This window comes from Rissa tridactyla, chromosome 19 (assembly GCF_028500815.1).
Source record: "Rissa tridactyla isolate bRisTri1 chromosome 19, bRisTri1.patW.cur.20221130, whole genome shotgun sequence".
Lineage (NCBI taxonomy): Eukaryota > Metazoa > Chordata > Aves > Charadriiformes > Laridae > Rissa > Rissa tridactyla.
In genome coordinates this window covers 4267887-4291200 of record NC_071484.1, presented here as the reverse complement: position 1 = coordinate 4291200, position 23314 = coordinate 4267887, and the positions used below count along the sequence as shown (strand labels likewise).

General features: G+C 39.8%; 1 protein-coding gene across 2 annotated transcripts in view; it reads right to left on the bottom strand.

Annotated features, from left to right (window-relative positions):
- TANC2 (tetratricopeptide repeat, ankyrin repeat and coiled-coil containing 2) overlaps positions 1-20445 on the bottom strand; it is a 336817-nt gene extending 316372 nt beyond the window's left edge. Inside the window, exon 1 of one of the 2 annotated variants that reach the window (XM_054224167.1) lies at positions 19519-20445. The gene's annotated coding sequence lies outside the window, so the exon portion shown is untranslated. The remainder of the gene's footprint in view (positions 1-19518) is intronic. The other variant, XM_054224164.1, reaches the window with a different exon arrangement.
- Between the last annotated feature and the right edge of the window lie 2869 nt (positions 20446-23314).

Genomic DNA, 23314 nt, shown 5'->3' with positions numbered 1-23314 from the left:
TGCATTTTAGAACAATCCAAATAAGTGCTATGCTGATGAAGCAGGTAAATGCAATCAGACACAATCTCATAATCTGCTAAGTATTTACATGACTCCACCGATAAGCCCTTGTCTCAACATGCGACATGCCTCCTCTTTCAGCTTTTTCTGTGTATCCAAAGATATTAAGCCAAATTACGTAAACACGTTTGTCTGTGACTGGTATAAAATGTTGGATGTGCATGAAAGTTTGTTATATTATTTTCTCTCCCCCCCCCCCCCCCCCACTTTGGATTAACATAGCTTTTTAAATTCAGAAGTTGAAAGACTGGTCCATTAGCGACTCCACTTTTCCTTGCACATTAGTCTAAACTTAATGGTTCAAGTGTAGCTGCTCCAAGAATGAAGCTGTATTATCTCCAAGAGCTTGTTATATTCTTACCCCAAAATGCGTAAGCATTGTTGAGATGTGTTAATTTGAATATTATTTTCAGTCTTCATCACTCAATATTTGTATTTGAGCATCCAGTAACATAAAAAGTTCATATGTTTTATCTCTTTACAAGGAATTTTTGAAAGACCAGAATTAATTTCTGGGCGTTATTGACAAACGGATACATTTAAATGAAAAATGCTAACATCACAATGACAAAGGTCAGGCCTGTCCTCTAGAATACAGAGGGCAGAATTGTTTTGTGGAACAGGAACGTATGAAGTGTTTCATAATTGAACCACCATGACTTGCTTTGAATGGCTCACATTGTAGTTCCCCTGATGATATTAACATGCAAAAGGTCGCAAGTCCAAATTAGACTTGCAAGTTAACAGATCTAATAAACTTAACTGGAAACATTCCCTTGTATATCTGTTTATGTCCTGTTGGTACTTTCTTACATTACAGAATCACAGCTTTCAGTTTTATTCTTGTAATAGTGATATCACTCTGGCAAGTCATCTGCAAAAGAGATTAAAGGTTTCTAACAGAAGGCCCTGATTTGTACAGTGAAGAGTCCCACACTCCAAAAAAGAACCTGAATAAAATGCAAACAAAAAATTGAAGAACATAGTACATTATGTGGAAAAGTCGGATTTCAGTACCTGTTATACAACTTGGGGGAGAGATCAGAGAAGAGGAGGAGAAAGGGGTTTTCTATTTATGGACAGCGCATGGGTTTCCTTCCTGCTATTTAAAAGATTTGTTCTTACACTGCTTTATTTGTATTGCAATTTTTTTCCCCTCCTCAGACTTCCTTTTTCTTTTCTAGACCTTCACAAATGAGAGTTCTGAATTCGAACACGGATCTGTCATCAAATCTTCTGGGAACAGACCAGGCCTTAAACTTCCTATTATAGAAAATGTATCAGTCAAGCAGAAGTTGAAATGCAACATAAGCTTAAAAAAAGTCGAGAAAATTGTACTTGACCCAAATAAAGTCACCTCAGGTGAGTACTGGGTGCATGAAATCAAGTCAGTCATCCTAATATTACAAATAGCAAACTGGATGGATGCTTTGTAATTTAATCATCCTTCTATTACTTTGCTTTATTTTCTTCACATAAAAAAATTAGTTTAATAACAAAAAAGTTTCAAAATAGAGTTCATGCGTGCATTTTTTAGGTGTTTTTTAAACTGCCACATAACGGAAAATATAAATTGGAATTACAGCTGTAACTATAAGATTTGTTGTATTGAATGAAGTGAAACGGCTTAGTGGTATTACTCAGGACACCCAAAATTACTTTTGGAATAAGGAATCGCAGAATACGCAGACATGCCTTGCAATTAATTGTGAAACATGGGATCAAGGGCCAGAGATAAAACACATCTTCCGATCACCCTGTTCCTGCGGGGTGCAGGCTGTTTTGCAGTCACGTTCACGAGGCTTTTAATGAGAACAGGATCAAGTCCATATTTCATGGAACTTTGCAATTGGTTAAGATAAGAAGGGTAATTTAAAATGAATTATTTGTGTTTAAATGCAAAAAAAAAAAATAGGAAACTTACTTATCATAGTTAATGTTATCAAAGCAACAAGTAAATCCTGCGTAATTTATATAGCAGCCGTTAAACAAGTTCCAGCCTAACAATGTGTATGAGTAAATTCTCAGAAAACAATACGAAGTTTGCCAGGATTAGCTAATCAGTTTATTGTTTCGGTGAAGTCAGTCAGCATGTATGCCAGCAAGTTGCTTTTTAAAGTGATATTCCATTTTTAAGCACAAAGCTTCCAATATTTATAGAATGAAGATTATTCACTAAATATCATAGCAGATGGATGGTTTCTCTCCCCTTGAGGGAGACTGTGGGAACACGGCTACATCTCTGGAGACAAAGACCCAGGCCCATATAGACAGAGAAACAGCTTTGCAGGAACGACCACCTTTGCCGGTTTATATCATTGTAGAAATAGCTTACAGAAACACAAAACTATTTTGATATTGTTCTTGACGTGTATAATTAAACTGAGGCTCTCCACACAATCAAGAATGCCATTGAATATTCAAGATTCAGGTGGGGTTTTTTTAAGTTTTAGGGAGGAAATGGAATAGGCCCTTTCCTAATTCTGAGTTACAGCATATTTGCATTCCACTAACTCAAAACCAACACCATTCAGCAAAAATAAGTATTTTAAAATTAAGGTTAAACCCTTTTAAGTGCGCCTTCATGTAGGTCTGACGTAATCCCACTTACATCAGTGTTATTTCATGTCTTTGACTTAATTTAGAACAGAAAATAGGCCTCAGGTATTTGGGGAAAATGTATAGTCAAAATTAACTAGTGCCCTGATCTTGTAACCGTGTAAGGACAAAATCTTATTTCCATTCAGAGCTTCGCTTACATCAACGTGGAGTCTCCTGAGTAAAGGGCTGCCTTCACTTAGTCAGACAGTCATTTGCAGGGTAGGACCCGTTGTCTTTCCCTGCCCTTCCAGCCAGGGCCGGGGTCAAAAAAAAAGCAGAGAGCAGCATAGAAATAAAGCAAAATTAAATATTACTATAGGCTCATACTTTTATGTGTGCAACTTGCTGTTTGTCTGTAGGGAAAACACTCAAACTTTCCTTTAATTTTTCAGCAACAAGTAGTTCAAAGGAAAGCTTATCTTAAAGGCCTGTCCCTGTGGCCTTTCTGTCTGTTCTTTTCACACTGCATTAGACTGAGGATATATTCTCCTACTCTCCCATCACATTGCTAATATATTTTATCTGAATCTTTTATTTCTCTCTGACATCCTTAACATGCATGCAGGCATGCTCGCCTGATTATTTTACATCCTTATCTGCCCCTCACAATTTGTTTCTGCCTATCCTCCACCACTGCAATGACTTTATCTTTACAGCACCCCTGGGTTTGTTTATTTACACTTGAGTGAGAAGCTAAGGCATAATAAGTGATGGATATAGGACAAGTTTTAGCAGAGCACAAAACTGAATCCAGCCATCTTATCTTCCATATAAGGGTCCTGAGTACCAGTTATATTTCCTCTTCAGAACTTGTTTGAGGCTGAGAGCGCTCTGTTTCTGCCGGGGCCATGGGCAATGAGGCAACTGTGAGAAATAACACAGCCATTTTTCTTTCTTTGATGTCATCACCTTCAAATTACCGCTTTCATCGACTTCAGGAACTCTCAAATTGCTATCTAGAGAGTAAACATCTTGTTTTGAAGGAGAGAAAGAAATACTCTGACTTCTCAAGACCAATGAGATTGCTGTGGCCCCAGTTTACTCTTACATTATGGTTTTTTATGATGCCTTGGAGATGGGGGTGAAATATTTATCATCTAGACCATATTTTAGTGGAGAGTAGACCAAAGGAAATACAAGAAAAACTAAATCTAGCAGGAAGTGTTGCCTTCTGCACCATGTATTACTGAATTCTTAAGTTGCTATTAAGTTTCTGCACGGTTTCTGACAGTAAAAGCAGTTTACTTGACGCAGCAGAGAAAAGGACATAGCCACAGTAAAATGTGGGGCAGCAATCACAGATAGAGCACACGTGGTTTTAAAACTGCATTACAACTGGAAATAAGTACATTCAAGTGCACCCATGTAGCAAGAAGAAACATGATAAAGCAGCCCCAAGCAATTTAAAAATACGCTGTGTGAATGAGCAGATGGCCCAAGCAGAACAGTAGTCCAAATATCTCCTTGGGATAAAAGGCAAACACACACACTTAGCAGCCAAGGGATAAGGCACGGCTGGGAGAATCCCATCGGCTGCAATTCCACGCTAGCAAGTACAGTAGTATCAGCTACCCGAGTAGTAGTGCGGGCTTGATCTGGGTGATCTAACCCACAACTGAATCAGTCTGTCAGAGAGATTATTTTCTCTACCTGTAAGTTATATTCTTCCCTGTGGTTGAGAGATTGTACTGCATGAGGCAATTCCACAAGACGACACAGGAAGGTAGGCTGCCTCTCGCCTGTTGAGAAGGCAGCGATCTATCATGAAGCATGAGCAGACTGGTTCCACCCAGCCAACTTGTATTTTTGCGCTAAACAGGACGACAGGATTTGCAATCATCTCATGGGATTTATCACATTTCCTAATGTTTTGTGTGACATTTTTTGTAAAATAATAATTAGACTCTCTAAAGCTTTTTTTTTTTTTTTGGGTTACCATAACATATGGTTTTGTGTATAAATGTTAACATACAGCGAGTTCTGTTGCAGGGTGCCCTTGAGGATTAGAACAAGCAACAGACCTCCCCCAGAGTACATATTAAAAAAATGAGCTCAGCTTCGCATTCAAACTGGGGCAGATCAAAGTGCTTACTGAAAGTTTACATTACTGTATAATAAGCAAGGGAGATAAAATTCTTAAAATCGAAAATCCCATCGCTTACATTACATACAGACAAGCTGGCAATGCAATTCCGGTTGCTTACACAGAGGTGGTTTCTTCTGCAACTACCTATTCAACAAAGCACGGAGCAGGTGGGTCAGAACGCATTCCAGGGAGGAGGGAAATATTAATTGGCCTTCTAGGTGCCACTGCATCATTTAGTAGTATCTATTAGCGTTCTTCACATGTTCCTACACATGTCCTACCAGACAAGCAGTATTGATTTTCTGTCTGCGTCCTAGAGAAGTTCATGAATAAATTCATATTGTTAACAAGAAACATACTAGGATTAGAATTATCAATAACTGACTGTGCTATAATATCAATACCAGGATAATATTCTTAAGCCACTCCAAATGTCTGGTAAACACTGAATACAAAAGTAAAATGGTATTTTGACAGATGTTTTGGGGTTTTTTTTCATTTTTTTTCATTTGGAATCCAGATCTTGGAGTTCAACAACATTGTGCAAGAAAATCAAGTGAAACTGTATTTGAGAAGAGGAAGCTATCTCAAAGGAGGAGCATAACACAGTCCTCTAACCTCAGTCTAGATCACAGAGGCCTTGAGACAAAAAACAAAATAGGGACTATTCCAGCACAGAGACAACCTCCACCATCTCTAACTCAGCCACCCACATTGACCACCCAGGGAACTATCAGTTCCTCCATAGCAAACAAATTGAGTGCTTCATCCCTTCTTCACCATAGAAGACTCCTTTTTAGGTCCAGAGGGAAAAGCTTTTGTTCTATTCAGTATCTAACCATGGAAGATTCTTTTAAAGAAATGGAAGATACTGAAGACGCCAATCAGTTAAAGAAAAGTCTTTCCCTGAGCATTAGCAAATTTCCTAGGATTCTGGGACACGGGAACAAGTTTAGTGAAATATATTTAGCACAAGGTGAGTGACATAGATTGGAAGAAGGTGGAAATGACAAAAATGCATCATCAAGAGGTGGTAAGTCTTCCCATTGGCCTTTAAGAGAGCACAGAGTGATGGTCACCGCTGTAGAACTACAGCGGAGAGAATCTAAGGACAGTGACAAATTATACCCTCCAGATGGGAATTGTCTAGAAGATGCAGATCTTTCTGAATTTGAAGATGGGCCAAGCAATTCATCTATTCGAAAGATGCTTAATAATGTTAATTACCGAGATGGGGATAGAGCCCATATTTATTGCAAAGAACGGCGTTCTCATGAAAGCAATCAGAGGTGCCACGGTTACATCAGTTCTGTCAGCTGTTCCCAGACCACTACGGCACCTAACAGCCTGGGACCCTCGGCTCAGTCTGCGCGTACCTCCAAGTCCTCAGCAAATTGGAGCTCAGCAACACATTCTCCACAAACACTGGATTTGGCTGATAGTTCAACACTCAGTATGCATACACCCTTGTCCTGTATATGCTACAGGGACCCTTCTTCTACTTCAGAAAGTTTTGATTCTTCACTGCCTCTTCTCAATACACTTGAAGACGGCAGCTTACAGGAGAGCGGCATCAATGACAGTTGGAACGTTGCATCTCCCAGTGGTACCTCATACACTGGGGAGAGCTTACACGGTTCACCTAGGTCTTCATCTCTAGAGTCTTCCAGCCCATCTTTGTTTCAGGCAAGATTCACTCCTGATCTTCATATCGCTTGTGTTTTGCATGATCAGTTGCCATTGACTCTTCTGGCAGTGCCTTATTTACAAAGCCAAAGTAATACAATAAGCAACAAAGCACTCTCCCATTCAGCAAGCACAGAGGAAGTGAAGAGACCATGGGCAGATCAAGAGGAATTTAAACAACATGAAAGGTGAGGAATATATTCAATATTTGTGCAAACTCTAGAATTATACATAAACACATAGTAGCTGAATTGCAAGAAACTGTGCTACGGCTAAGTGACAAGCTGTGTAGATTTCAAAGTTCTATTTTTATCATCGGTTGGTTTGATATTTGACTTGTTTTGTAAAGAAAGGGCTACATTTTTCTACTTCCAAGTTTTCTGTACAGTTGGAAACACACGAAAATAAGTTCATAGTTCTTCCATCTGTATCTCCATCCTTATCAGTCACATGCGTCTTTGGGCTGGTTCTAGAGACACTGAAAACCACTCAAAAAGGAGATGGTGTTTGCATCGTGATACTTCTTCTACAAGTCACACACTCAGTTGCTTTATTCCTAAATGCTAATAAACACCACCGAGGCTTTAACCAAGCTTTCTTGGGCAGAGACACGAGGGCGATTTGTGGGTCTTATCGTTACAGAGTTGGAGGCAAAAAATAGACTCCTCAATGTCACAGAGTCCACCACAACCCACAAACGGTCTCTTCGGGCACTGGTGTACATGGCTAATAGCACAGTCACAGAACTTGCCCTTTCATTCCTTTATAAGGCTTCCCTTTGGGATAGATCCCATCTAACCAGCATCGAGTCCTTTAAGCTCAGCTTCTTTATGTATTCCAGCCATAATCAGAAGTTCTAGTTAAGAGACACAGCTTTGTTCGTCAAAGCTATTTTTAATTGTTTGCTTGTCCTATTTTCTGTCTATGGTCTAAATACAGTAATTTCTTTGACTGCAGAGACTTTCAAATAAAGGCAGAATGAAGGAGCAATAGGTTTCCCTGCTGCTCATTGTAATCAACAAGCTGCTCACTCTGTCTCAAGAAACTGCTTAAGCAATTAGATTCAGAGAGCTATCGGGAAAAACATTTCTGGTCCCAGCTTCACTCCAAATAAACCAACTGTCTGTATTTCAAAGTTTGTCAGCTATCCCAGGGGAGGACACGGCAGACAGCTAGACAGAAGTTTCAGAATGAAACATTTCTCTTCAAAAGTTAAGGAAATTCAGAACTAGGCGTGCTGCGCTGTGGGGGGGTTAACAATTTAGATGGAAGGGACATCAAGAGGTTTTTCCAATTTTGCTCTGAAAGGTTGTAAGTATTTAGTTTTCCTGCTATGCCAACAGGAAGCCTCCCTTCTCTTGAGTTTCCTCAGTCTCCTGATGACATTAGTTGGAGTTAGTAATGGTACCTGTTGTGGCCGAGAAATGCCAGAAAATGGGAGAAAAGAAAGCCAAAGGGCAGACTAGAAAGAAACTGAAAGCTTTACAGGTAAACAGGCCTCCTGTTATTCCAGCTTTCAGACAAAAACCTCTTCCTTCTTTCTCAACACAAACCATTTAGGCAAACCAAACCATGGCTAGAAGGGGATGGAAAAAGGGAGAAAGCCCCACAACCCCCCTCCCCTACAACATTCTGCTGGTGACATTAACTCGAAGAGTCTGGTGTTCCACGGTGCTATACATGTAGCACCTAGGGGTATTAGTAGGCAAAGTTAAGGATGGAGATGTAATTCCATGTGGTTAAGGTATGAATGTGTGAAGTGATAAAGTCACAAATTGATTTTTCATTTTCATATTTTTACTTTTACGGTACTAGTTAATTTAGAGTCCAGTCCAAGGCTCAACATTTTTGTGGTTTAGTATTCTATTTATTAAATAGGAACCCAATCTGCTCATCAGATTTCATGGAAAAAGCACTAGATCATAATCAGTAAATACTTCACATGTCATAAATGCAAAGCCATTAAAATGTTTTGTAACATAACTTTTTTTTTTTCTTCTTTGGTTAAAATATAACTCTTCACCAAGAAATGAACTTCCCCTGCATCTAGAAAAGTTTCTAGAAAGACAGGCACTCAGGACAAACATTCAAAATTCATGCAATGCCCACACAGCTGGGAGGGGAGAGTTTGCAGCAGGTACCGCCTCTCATACTTTGTAGGCATCATTCAAATGCACTCATTCTCCTCAAAGAACAGTGGCTGTATAATTCTCAGCAACGCATCCTCGGATTTGGATTGCACAAAAGCCTAAAGGGGATTTAGAGACTGTAAGGTTTTTCCTTGAACATTTACCAGCTTTAAGGTACATATTAACTCTAAACTGTTGGATATTATACTTCCAGGTCACCATCGTGTGATAAAGGTCCTTACTAAAATCTCTCCAAATCCTAGAACATTAGTGCAAAGGTACTGTCCATTGCTCAACTGCAGACTTTGCTGAGAGCAGTGTTTGATTTCTTCTGTTATGTCCTAATAGTCTCCTGGCAGAAGACTCCGAAGAGGAAGGAGATCAGTGTCGCATCTGTCAGATTGCTGGAGGTTCTCCTGCAAATCCACTGCTAGGGCCATGTGGCTGTGTGGGAAGCCTGCAGTTTGTTCATCAGGAATGTCAAAAAAAAACGTCTCAAAGCTAAAATAAAGTCAGGTGAGAGAGAGAGACCCACAAGATATAAAACATTCTGTTGAGATGCTTCTGCCAAATTTACCTCTCAACTAATTCCTCTATACTAATGGCTGAACAAAATGAAGTCTTTAAATTTACTCAAAGGATACATTTAACTCATGGCTTGATCAGCATGGTAGTGTTCTTCTGTAGCACAAGCGTTCTCAGTGAAATAACAGTAGACATTAATGTCTTTGATGAGGCTACTGGTATGTAGTGAGCGGATCACCAAAACCATCATTTTCTAGTGCTTCGTTTAGACTAAAACAAGATCTTTGATATTAAGTGCCAAAAGATTTAATGAGCCAATCTACAGCAATTAGTGGTATCAGACGAACAGCAAATTTTGCAGGGATCATAAACTGCACATGTAAGAATAATAGGTAAGAGAAATGTTTGAATGACAAAAAACATAAAATGAGATGAAATTTGTGAAGTGTTGGAAGAATTCAGATGGGGAGGGGAGAAGGAATATGAGCAGGACGAATTTTAGCATTCAGGAAGGCGACTCCCAGCTAGAGAACGGTCCTGTTGATTATTCTTTGATTTCACCCTCACTTATGTCAGCATGCTTTTTTCCCCTAAGCACTGTTCTTGCTGTGCCATTTCTAGTTCCATTCTGAATGAAGATTATCAGTGAAGTTATATCAATGTAAATTTAGATTATAAGTGCATTTTCACGAGATAGACCCTATCTTTATCAAGATAAAGATGTTGTAGTCACAACACAAGTTAGGTTGAGGGGTTTTTATTTTTTTAAAGATGCATCCTATGGTGTTTGTTAAGCACTCAGGTATAGTATGGCTTCTGAAGTTCCTGCACGAGTTGTATAATTTTCAACTTACTCCTTGAAGTGAGCACTTAAAAATACAAATTTAAAAAACCCACCATCAGATAATAAGCAGAGAATTAACCTCCAGAGAGGATGCAAGTAGGTATATGATATATACACACACCCTAACTCGTGTAGATTGTGTAAAATGCCAATCCTCTACGTGGGGAGATAATAGTTTATGCCAGCTTTGTCTCTTCAGTCTTAAAAGGCAGATGATACATCAGTGAAATCCTGTGTACTTGGTTCCCTGCCAGGCCTTGTTCATTAAAATTCCTGGCTTGCCCCCAGCTTAGGGAAGTGAGTCACATTTCCCAAACCTTCCCCAAACCCTGTCCTCATCACAGAATAATTCCAGTTTCCCCTCAGTGCTAGTTGACAGCGTACGGGGATGCGATCCTGTTCGGAGAGAGTTCCTTAGGTAGCTGGGGAGCCAGAACGAGAAAAGAGGTGGTGATATGTTTAGCAACGAAAGAACTAAGGGGAACCTTGTCCCAAGAAGCATATTTTGATGAGATACCAATCTTAACATGCAGAACTTTTGCTTCCAGTTAGTGAAGTGTGTGGGGAGGATTTCTTTGTTTGTTTAAACGGGCCATTGCTGCGCATGGAAAACAGGCCTTTTTCCTCTTTAGAAGTTTCTGTTCCAAGGCTTCCTTTAGAAGAAAAGGGGAAAAGAGAATCAGTTTTTAGGGTGTGGGTGTATCCATTCATTTTAAGGCACTCAAATGAAATTCATTGTTGTCTTAAAAATAACAAGGGGAAGACGCAAGTAAACAATTCCAGGCAATTCCTTGGCTTTGTTGGTACTGACAAGGCCTTAGACAGAAGTTTATGTATGGAGTCCATTATTGCATTTTACATCAGTGTGGCTCATGATCCCTGCAGTTTTATTCCATAAAAGCTACAGATTTTGTCATTTAAAAGCAAACAACAGAAATCCATTGCAGTCATATACCACGCAGAATTTAACAGAAGACTATTCCAATTATCCCTGCTATACTAATTACTAGTTTTATACTAAACATGGGTTTAGTACAAAAAATGCTGTGGTTTCAAATGATTCAGGAGAATTCCAATAAAAAGATAGCAATCTGTAGAAGACAGCTTTAAAATAAAACATTTCCCCATTCCAATTTAATCACAGGCCTGATGTAGTTTAAGGCTAAAGACTTAATTTTTTGCCTTATTCCAGGGGCTGATCTGGAGGCTGTGAAGACCTGTGAGCTTTGCCAGCAGAACCTGATAATTGATGTGGACAATTTTAACGTGAATGCATATTGCCAAAGTCGCCAACAGTCACGGGTAAGAAACTGCCTCTCTTCAGATAAGGGTCCATAATCCTATTTTGATAGTGCTGCCTTGCAATATTTCAGTGTGTAGTGAAATGTCAACATCAACTGAAACCTGCTAAACTGCGAGAAAGAGATACGCTTGCTTATGCAGATTTCAAGAAATGTAAAGAGACTTTATTCATCTTCGGCTCAGATTGTATAATCCCAGAGCATTTCACAGAACTGCCCAATATCTGGAGGCTTTGCATAGAGAAAACCTGTAATTAAGCATGGCAATGGAAAAAAATTCTTGTTTGTTATGTAGATACAACATTGCAGGAGAGAAGCAGATTAATGGAGAGCAGCCAAGGATTTCATTGTTTGTCCTTCACAACATTATGTAAGACGCGGAATTTAGCAAACTAAGCAACAGAAGAATCGAATATCTTCCTGTTAGGCTTTTTTTCTTTTTTTAAATGGACATGGAACTTTAAAAGAATGAAATACAGGAATGAGGGACCAAAACATTGCAACTAATAGCCTCCTTTTTTAAGGATAGCTGAGAATACTGTGTTTTCTGAGAGATTAACTTTACCAGAGCCAGATGTATGGATTTCATTATAAAACGATGCTAGTACTGAGGAAAGAGATCAACATGCTCTGCAACCAAAGAAAATCTTCTTGGTAAGATTGCAAAACACTATTCTTGAATTTTAATGCACAAATTCTATCACTTCATTGTTAGTGACAAGTTTCCACGACCCTAGGGAGTTCAAGTCATGGACAGGACCCCACTATGCAAGCTGTAAGTAAATAACATCTTACAACCAGGCCTTTTAGCAAATTGCAATAGAAGTTGCCTTCTCCAGAAGCCTTGCAAATGTCTCAGTTTTCCTCCGAGTGCCTGGTAGGAGTTTCACTCCCCACTTCTACGCAGCCTTTCTAGTACTAATAGTCAAGTAACAAGGCTTTCATGTGAACCATGCGCACGCAGTTCCGTTTTGAAACTTTTGAGTACTTTCCAGAATTTGAACTGATGCCTGTATTGGAGTCTAGTTAGATAATTCAGTGCGTTCGTGCTCACACGTTCCACATAAGGAGAAACTGCAAGGCTCATTTCCTCCCCCCAGGCATTTTAAAAATGGGATGAATTGCAAGGGTGAATAATTGCCAGAGTATTTAGAGTAATTAAGATTATAGGTTGTGTTTCTTTCTTGAGGTGTTTTATATCATATTATACTGCTGTACTTTTAGGGTATTATTTGTGATGCATTCCTAGTGATGCCAGAAGCGTCTAAAACATATGGTTAGGTGCCCTTTTCGGCATTTCTACTCATCTAAATAAATAATTTAGAGTGCCAGAGTCTTTCCTATCAACTTGGAAAAGATGCACAATCTGGTAGAAGTGTCTTTCTCAAATTATTTGCAGTAAACAGTGTATATTTCCCCATCTGCATGCCTTCAGGCCTTACTTACTCATAAAAAAAGTAAATGATTTCCCAGAATGCTTTGACAGAAGTGTTCACCAGCAAACTATTTTCTAGATGATTGATTTGCCACTATGCTGTAAAATACAGATGAACAGAAGGCCTTTCACTTAGGCTGAGATTGGCAGACACTCATTGAAAGCCTAAAGGAGAAGAACATCACGACTTGAGATGTCCGAAAGGAATACAGAAATTTAGGTGGAAAGGGTGGTGAAAGATGCAACAGTTAAAAGAACCATTTGAGGAGAATTTATAAACATGTTTGAGCATAGAATAGTATAGCACAAAGAATACACCAACCCAGTTACAGCCTTTCCCAGGTGTACCGGTATACCTAACCCATGAGAGGGACACCCCACCACCCCAAACCACCTATACCCAAAAAACCAAACAAAAAAAAAGGTGTTTTGATCAAAGTGCTGTGGTGTAGGATGAACTCAAGGTTAAGGGTGATGCTGCTTCCATTCACAGGCTGGCTGGTCCTGCCTCTTCCTACTTACAATTAAGATGACGGTGCTTCTCAGGAGCACTATTAGTAGCCTTAAGGTGGCTGTTATCAAGGCCAGATTTACAGAATGCGCATGCTGAATGTAAGTGCACATGTACAAAAATCCCCCTCCCTCCTCTCTGCCATTCTCTCTCTCCCCCCCACAAATGCACTTACATATACACATCATTTTTTTGTCTCTAATCAGTGGAATACAGCCATCTCTGACTTGGAATAAGGGCTACTCTTCCACGCCAGCAATATTGTACAGTGTATTTACAAGGGAAATAATTATTAATTGCTACAGTTCGTTTCACTATTGGCAGCCGGCACTTTAATTACAGAGGCAAAACGCAAACAAAACACTTGTTTGTCAAGAGCAAGACAAAATAAGTGTTTTGTCCTGAGGGTTGATTAGATTCACTGTTTAAAAAAAAAAAAAAAAAGTATTCAATTAGAACAACAGAGTGGAAATTCGGGGAGGCAAAAATCAATTACCCCCAGTGGAACGCAGTCAGGGTGCTGCATTTTATTTTATGACAGTTACAAGTGCCATGAAATCTTCAGCACCTACAGGTGGTCAAGATCTCTTGCTGTATCTCACTGAGAACTGACATTTGTAGAAGCAGCTCATCCTTGTTTCATGATCTGTGTTAGGAAAGCTTAACACCGTGCATTTCTGCACCTGGTTCCCCACAGCACCAAGATTTTTTCCTTAGAGACCTTCCATCTAGGAATGCAGAAAACTCGCTCCTTGTTTTTTATATTACTGATTATTATCTACATTGTAGTTGATCTAGATTAAAAAAGAAAGCAGCCACCTCCTCCCCAAAACCACACACACACACACACCCCCCCAGTTCTGGATAGTACCTCTGTAGTTTTAATTGCACCATTTTTTTTCCCCTTTTAATTGCTCATATCAAATCAGTACTTCACATTTGCTTTCTTCCTGGTGAACTATAGCAATCTCTACTAATATTTGCTGGAATAGACCCATTTCTCTGCTGGGACTTGCCAAGTCCCATTCTGGACAGGTCTTGTACTCATACAGTGTTATATCCCATGCTCCATTTTACACCTGAGGCCAGCCGAAATGTTTTAGTTACCTGGGTTCAAAACTGTCATTCTTTCCTTTTTAACAGGATAGCGTCTCAGTAAAACTGGCAACTCTGCATTTCTGCAGGCCAGGACTCAAAATCTAAGAGACCTCCCCCAGCATCCTCCCTCCCTCCCTTCTGAGGATGCTGCATCCTCACAATAGGCCAACAGCTATGAGCATTGCTGATAAGAAAGATTATCGTTACATACAATGCTAATTGTGAAAATAATCCAGAGCTATTCGGTAAATCAGATACTGAACCCACAGCCTTTCTGGCTGAATATGGCTCATATGCAACTGCCTTCTTTTTGAAGGCCTCTCAGTACGGACAGGAACAGCAATACGTTAAGCAAGTTATTCTGGTCACCCCCTCCATCCTCTTTCTGGAGCCTCAAATCCATTACAGTACTGACATAGAATGCAAAATCACGTCCTACACGCTGACTTGTGACAGGAACGTGCATATGCATCCATACCTAGGTGTCACTCATGTGCCCCACAACAGCGGTGCCTTCGTTTTGGTCATGCCTGTCTCGCCACGTGCTGGAAGACACCAGCTGCCGCTCGGGCTGGCCAGGCCGCACTGCACTCCTCTCACTCACAGGGCACCTGCTTTTCAGTCACGTCGTATGAGAGATCAATGAAACACAGGGACAAATACCTACGCAGCCTATCCCAGCCACCAGACAGGTTATCGCTACTGCAACATCGCCCAAGACTGTAGTTGCTTCTAGCATCTTTGTGTAGTTTAGCACAAGGTAGTCAACAAAAGGGAAAAAACAGGTTTGTTTTTTACATACAGGCACACCCCAAACTAACAAATCCAGGTCTTTATCTTGGATTGAATCACCTTTACAAATAGAGATTTGCAGAACTCATGAGACTGAGCTACATCCTCATTACCAGAAAAGCAGCAAAAAAAAAAGAGCACCTCGCGTTACCTTGTAGTTATGTCCCGTCCTCGCCACTTTCTTCTGAGACTTACAGCAGTTTACTAGTCTTCTTTTGTTGTCAAACCCTTCCACCCACATAGAACCAACGAAGTATCTCCCAGCAGATCTTCCTTTTCAAAAACCAGCCAGTAAATGTCTGTTGTACAGTTTTCTTACAGGTGCAATCACAGCTGATCCTCATATCCTTCTCCACACCCTAATGCAAGGTAGTTTATTTCCTTGCTTTCTTCCAATTATTTCAATGACCTTCACAGTAGTTTTGTCAGCTTAACGGACTTCACCTGTGCTCACCCTGCTCACCAGTCATAGCATTAAAAAAAATTTTAAAAGAGATCCCAAGTAGCTTTTGGGATTGTATAGGATTACGTGCTTGGAAAATGCATCTGGAATGACTGAGGAATGAGAACTATAGTGATTTTTTCAACAGTGATAATTTAAATGAGTACAGGCACATCCCTACCAGCTTCTCCGGTTGATGTTAACTAGTCACCAACTCCTTTCAATAGTTTTAGCAGCGATGCATTAGGGAATATTAATTAAGGGTGAAAATGAGGGTTTTGATGAGGCCTTTTTGCCAGCACTCCTCCTTATGGTAAACATCTCAACCCCTGTGGAAGGTTTTCTTGGCTGTCGGTAAATACAATTTCCATCATCTTGAGAGATGCTTCATTATTCCACTCATTTCAGGCGTGCAGACAGGAAGAGTTAGAATACATTTGTGGTGCTGTCATTTGTGACCAAATCTGTGGGTCAGCGCTATGGACATGTCAAATTAAAATGTATTTCCCTTGTTTTAGCTTGTTATGAATTGCAAAGCTGCAGATGAAACTTTCCAGTTAATTGTCAGGCAAACTCTACGTGAAACTGGGACTGTGTCCTGTAGCTTGCAAAGCTCTCTGGAATGACATTTTTGATGTTTTTAAAGTCATCTTTTCACTGGAGCATTATGACCGTAGTTGAGCCGACCTAAAAAAAGGTCCCAGCAACTGATCCAGTGGCTGCTTGTGGTTTAAAGTCTTTCATCAGTCATCTTGAAACTGCAGGAATAGTGATTTTCAGTCCTGACTGTCTGGAGGTTGGGAGGGATTTTAATTAGAACCCAGGCTATGAGATGCTGGATTCTTGTGATTCCTTTCTAGTCTTGCCATTTGGAAATGTCCAGTCTAAAAATAACACTGACATCGTGATAAGAATAATTCTTTTTCCTCTATTGTTGTTGTTATGATATGTTTACCTTTAACAATTAGTGGGTATTTCTGGCTTAGTTATGGCTGAACATCATTAAAAACAAGACAAAACAACTCAAAAAACCCCAAAGAACCAAACAGTTTTCTCCCGACAAACCATCGGTCCAGATGAGAAAACAAAAAGTAAAATCATACTTTCATATATAGCACATAAGCCACCTGTCTGTGGTGGTGCATCAGGACCTGGCATTTCCACAAGCTGCCTCTCATTTTGACTATCTGTTTTAATAAATAATTTTAAAAGCTTTCCATTTGTCATTCAGAAACCTGAATGCAGCCCCAGCGCCAGCTGAAGTCAGCGAAGAACTCAGCACTTCCAAACAAATCAGGCAAAAGAACCAGGCAAAAGAAAAATCTCTGCTCAGTTTAGACATCCCCAGTAGAAAGTCAGCATCGCTTGGCCACGATTTTGTTATAGTCTCTATAGAGAAAAGGCAAGTCTGAGGTACAGAAATATTCTATTCTATTCTAGATGTGGTTCACCTTACCTTGCAAAAGATGACTTAAACCAGTCACAAAAACAAGAGACCCTTGTTTTTTTAAAGGCCTGACTAGGTAATATATAAATACCTGTGTTGCAGACATGAAGTGGAGCAGAGAGACCGCACTCTCGCTGGTCCGTGCTGGTTACTGTAAAAGTGGAATCAAAGAGCATCCCCTAAAATCACTGACAAACCCATAGGCAACAATTTCAGCTTCTGAAGATCTGGGATCAGGTGCGAGGTGCCAAATCGTGTAACAGGTGAGAGAATGAGGTGTGGAACCTACTCTTGTGGGCAGGTCTCTGGCGTGGTGCAGCAGCGGGACAGGATTACAGCTAGAATGAGCCTGTTTTCGGAGCAACCTCAATTATCTGTTAATGGCCCAGCATTAGGTGGTGAAATGTGCTCTAAATTAGTCTAACTCCCTCTCCTGTAATATAAGCCAAGCTCATCTGATGTGGGACGTTTACTGCAAGCAGGATAAATAGTACAAAATGCTGAAAATTTTTATTTGCCATCGTTTTCCTAAAACCTTCAGGAATTGAAGTGACAGCTTTAGTGTCAAATGATAGAATGCTGCAGCAGTCAGAGGTTACAGATGGCCTTGTTAAAATCGCTCATAAAGAAGTCTATCGGCAACAGGCAAACATGAAAGAGAAACCACTTTCAAACAAACACTTCGGACAGAATACCGAATTAAACCAGAGAGTAGTTCGGCGAAGCTTTTCACAATCAGTCATTAGTTATTCATTCAAATATTTTGATACAGAACCGTGTACATTCATTCTTGAAGTATGTATGCTTTTTGATAGCTGAGTCAGCCCACTTGATAGAAACAGATCATAGCAGGAAAAGTAAATGGGCAGCCCCCCAGAGGTGGCACAGAAGTAGAACGTGCTGCGTCGGTGATGGACAATTAATGAGTGTTTGATCCTATTTTTCAAACGTTAAGCATCAGTGCTCTTCTGCGTTGGGCTGCGTGCATTGTTTAACCTTCTCTCCCACACAGGGCCACGCTGATATGGTTGGGATGGGGAACAGCAAGTGAAACGCATGAGCCTCCGGCTATATGAGACCTTTGGGCTTTGGAAAAAATCCTGTCCACCCCCTCAGTGTCACTTTAAGTTCAAAGGGATGACAGAGGCTTTCCCATACTCCAGGTGCCATCCTGCGATGAAGGGGCAAAAGACCTTTGGCTGAAACGACCACACAAGTTGCATCATCGAGATGCCATGTTCTTTCTTCTCTCCTCTTTCAAAGTCTCAATTCAGATTGGACTTGGAAATGAAAAATACCAAGTCCAGATGCCAAACTCTCTCCCACATGTATCTGAGAAGAACGCATTACTCCTAGGTTTGAGTTCAATCAAGCTTAAATGTTACTAGCACAAAATTGTGATTAAATCCATATAAATCTCTGAGGGTCTGGTAGTTTTCCCCCCCATGTATAAATTTTAGTTTAGAAGCCAACACCTTAAAAAAAAAAAAGATCAGAAATCATAGAAAGTAAGTTATAATCTTAGATTTTCTTGTTTTAGGATTAGCTGCTTAAATGAAACAATACAGATGAGTAAAATTAATGGCAAACCAGACAGTCCTGTCTGTTGACAAGTCATTTTGATATTGAGAGTAATCCAAAGCTTTACTGTATCTTAAGTATTAAAGTAATTTCCTCACTTGTCCTGTTTTTAAGCATTTTCATGCTTTCATTTTTTAAAAAAGCATTCTCTTTGCTTTCTCTAGCTGTATTAAATCGTATGTCTAATCAGTGTTAAAACGGGAACGCTTTATTAATCTTGGTTGCCTTTCTCCTAGTGCTCAAGACAGCCTAAAGCAGAGGAAAATGAAAGTAAGCTTTGGAGCTTAAACTCACTTTTACAGAATTCGTGTTTAATTGTTCTCATTAAATATGCAAGATCTCTTGAATTGGCAAGAGGGACTTCGATATAAAAGAGACACATTAAACATCAAAAAGTGGGAGGAAAATATTGAGGAAATGCAAGTTTCAGAAATTAGGAGAATTTACATGATATCAAGTGTACAGTAAAGATATTTAATTGAAGTTCCCCACAAAAACAATGAGCAATGAAAAGAAAAAAGAAAAACCCCACAGTGTACAAGTTCTAGCTGTTGGGCTTTAGTCCTTTAATTCTTTAAAAGTCTATTGCAGTAAAACTCGATTTGTTACGCATTTGGTGTGCTAGCACTCCCCCTGATTATTTGATTCAATAAGATGTTAAATTGCCTTTACCAGCATTTATGAGCTTTTTCTGGAACATCTAAAAAGAAGGCTGGCATCTTGTTAAAGACTTTATTCATTTAATAAGGCTTTTGTTTTCATCTAGTTTTGCTTTAACAAAGTCACTGTGTTTTCTTTCCTTTGAGCTGATCTGGAAATTCTACATACCCATTTAAAAGAGAAATGTTAACAGCCAGACATCGACATATGTAAAACAGGGCAATGAACTGGATTATTTTTTAAGATGTAATCACAAACTGTAAGAAAATGCTTTGCTTTTACTTGCAAAATAATCTTGGGTTCTGTGGGTTAGTGCTTACTCACGCAGCTGGTCCCCACGATGTCAAAGAGCATGTCTCCATCAAATATCGAGTAGGAGCCCGAAGCTATTTTCCACACCAGATTCAGCGTCTGAACAAACAGCAAGTGAAGCCTCGTCCTCCGAGAAAGTTTCCTGCGTTTGTTACTGGTGTTTCAGGGTTCAAGATCTAGAACCGTATTAAGCCATTCGATTTTAGGTGGCCGCCCCTGCCGAGCTCAGAAGGAAGCCGGGACTCCTACTATACTGCTTAAAAAAAACCATAATACAATTCCCCAATTTTAATTTTTCTTACCTTAGTGAAACATTCCAGAGAGGAATTTTAAAGAGGTGCTAGTACCACTGATTAAAAAAATATGTCTTCAGCAGTCTGAAACCGGTCTTTGTTCTTCGACAAAAAAGTTTCAGTCTGTGCCCTCTTTTCCCACCCTTTCAAGCTCCGTGTTGCCAGGCAGCTCTTTCCTGAATGTGACCATTAGTCATGATAAATAAAGTCTTCTTCAGTCCTACAGTATTTCTAAGTTTATAGCGATATCTACTCTGGAATATCTTCTGTGAACAATGGGGTATTTAAATTAATTAATGCGAAGAAAAGAACAATTTTAAAAGGTAGTTAGCATACTTATTTTAACTCGTTTGCTTATTGATACTTACTTACCATCAGCTGGTAAGTTAGGGATCATCCAGTTCCCATATCTAAGAGTAACTCGGCGTACATTTGTGCTTTGCCTTGTAACTGTAACACTACTGCCTCCCAAGTTTCTAGCCACAACCTTGACTTTGACCTCGAAGTTAAACTCTCCATTACGGAGATATTTTATCCGTTTTCCATTACAAAGATATTTTTCTTTGTCTCAACTCTGATTTTGGAACGGGGATTTAACCAAAGTAAACTTCATATTTAGATAAGTTGTGTAGACAATGATTATTGGCTAAGAGATTTACTCCCCGTTTCTGATGTAAATGCTTGCCGAATTACATTACAGAACGCGGACTCTTGTCCCTCAGCCAATAGGAAGGACTGGTATTTCTCTCAAAGGTAGAAATAAAATGGAAATAAAAGGGCAAGGAAACTTTCTCTGGTAAAACATTTATTAACCTTAGCATGTTAATATTCTCCAGAGATGTGAAATTGCCTTCTTTGGCCAAGCCAGCTACTTTTCCTTCACCTTCTAGGTCCCATTACAATTCATTGTCCGGGATTAGTGAACAGAAAAATGAGAATGCATATTTTAAATAGACATTTTACCAGTGAACGACAGGTATTTGTTGTCTTGCAGATCCGTTTACCGAGGAGCTGATGATGAGGTATGAAATCCTGCTGCTGTCTGAATTCCAACATGCCAGTTACAGGAAAAATACCACATATAAACAGGATTTCAGACTTGTAATGCCTGGGAACAATGCTAAATGCCAAACGAGTTGTTTCATTCTGAAGGAAGACTTCAGATCTTATGTTTATAACGCAGCTAATGTTCTCATAGCAAACCTCTTTCAGCTGGAGCGAGTTTTCGGTTCTTTGTTGGACTTGCTTCCACTTCCTTGGGTTTTTGCCAAAGGAGGGCTCTTTCAGCTCTGTCGGCTGGGGCGACAGTGACACCTAGTAACTGCTCGGCTAATTACAGCTGCGGCCTCCCCAGGCTCTCTCCGGCCTGGGAGCTCCAGCAGGGAGCAATGCCTCCTCCACAGCAGGATTTGCCTTTTTGCGCCACTAGCAAATCCCCTTGGATTGCCATCAGGGCCAGTGCTCGGAGCTGGATAGTCCCGAGCACTGAGAAACAGCAATTTACTTGTTTACGCTGACTTATACCTTAGAATATAAAATCATGCTTTGAATCAGACAGTTGAATTAATTAATGATAGTGTCCTTTCTAAAGAGACCTCCCTGCATGCTTTCTACATTATACGTCATTCCCCGCTATGGCAGATATGCCAGCAGTTCGTTCCCCAGAAGAAACACATCCGCTAGTTATTGAACACGCAAAATTTACTTATCTAATATTTAAGAGTTAAATCGCAATTCAAACGCTATAGATTTGAGAAACCCATCAAAAAGAAAACTGCATTTTTCAGCTGTGTTATAAGCAATGACCAAGGTAATCTAAAAAAGCAGGACTTTGCGGTTTTTGCATGATTTGCAACCAGCGACTTGAGAAGGTTTTCCACATTTTAAAACTTAACAACAGTGCTGTAAGAATTACACAATTCCCTTTTTTCAGGAAAACGGAGGCTGAGGCGCTGGGCGCTCAAGTGATTTCCACAGTGTTTAGGAGATGTTTGTGTGCAACAAGGAGACCATACTTGCCGCCTGACTGTATTTTCACACAGTAATTAAAACTATATAAATCTGAAGGCTATGCCAGTTAATAAATATCTTTTAAATGCTGGGGAGGCTGTTGTATCCTCAGATAGGCAGCAAAACAGAGTTCAGAAGGGACTGAGCAGGTGCCTCAGAGCAGAACAGCAGGCTAGTAGTGCAGATAATTGGCAATCAAAATAATTATTCAGTGATTGTTCTCTACTTCCAAGCTTAAGAGAATGCAGTGACATTTCATCTTGTTATGTTCAATTACTATTTTCCTTGTTGATGAATAAAGGTATTCTAAAATACCCTTCTTTCTTCATTTACAGATCCTGACTCTGCGAAAAACAGATAAAACTCTCCTGATGTTTGAATTCCACCAAGAAGCCTTTATATCAAGTACCCTTTTCCTTGTTTTTTATACCCCTGCTTTTCTCTTAATTAAAGCCAAAACAAGTGTGTTTATGTCACACAGTCCTTTTTGTAGCCCTACTGATGTCTTTGAAAGTCCGAACACCGACTGCTAATTACTTTAAAAGACCATAGGTCAAGGTAACTAGTAGTGAAGTCAACGTGGCATGTCTATTGATTATGTCCTAAAACTGCCTCACCTAACTGGAAACAGCTGGCTAGTAAGTTGGCTTTTTAACTGACCTCCTTTAACCTTTCAAATCACAAGCCATGGAGATGCCTGTGGTTTCTGTACTGTGGGTTTTGAGTCCCATATAATACTGACATTCTTTGCTTCTGAAGTTTCTTCTGATTAGAGCTTGAGCTTATAAAGTGACGTGATCCAGTACACAGCTTACAGCCAAAAGGTCCAAAGCCCACTTTTACAGCTGTTGATTGAATGCACGTGATAACAAACCATCGAGTGCGTTGGCTTCGGCTTGAGCGGGATGAACTTTTGGTGAAGTTCTTGTATTTAATGTTCCCTTTAACAACTAACATGGCCTGAAAAAAGAGGGTCTTTGTTTTAGAGGGGAGAATGAAGGCAGAAGAAAAGCAGTTACTCAGATCTTGACTTGAATGTTGACCTGCGGAGACACTGAGTTCAATCCATGCAAAGTAACGGCTGCTGTTTGGAAGTGGAGATAGGAAGGCCCCTGAAGGCTTCACTGTACTGTACAGCATAAGTCTGGAGTAATTGTATCTCAGCAAAAAATCGAATTGATCAGTACGAATTTGCTGTATCAATTCTTTTAAGGTATGCTCAGATTTGCGCATGAACCTTCTGAATTCTTGTCTGGTTAACACATTTCCTAACTGCTCAATTCCACACAAGCTTGAAATATATTACTTAATAAACTGTAATTCTTTTTACTGTGTGTGATGAGAAGGTATAATTTTGCAAGTTTGAAGGCACTTAATGTCCCCTGTGCTGCTTGCTAACACCATGCTGGTTATTGTCCGTCACTGGAAACCTGATCCGTATGCGTGGCTGTGCTTGCTCCTCTCCAAGTAGGTCCTTACAAGCTACATAGCATGAATTAGA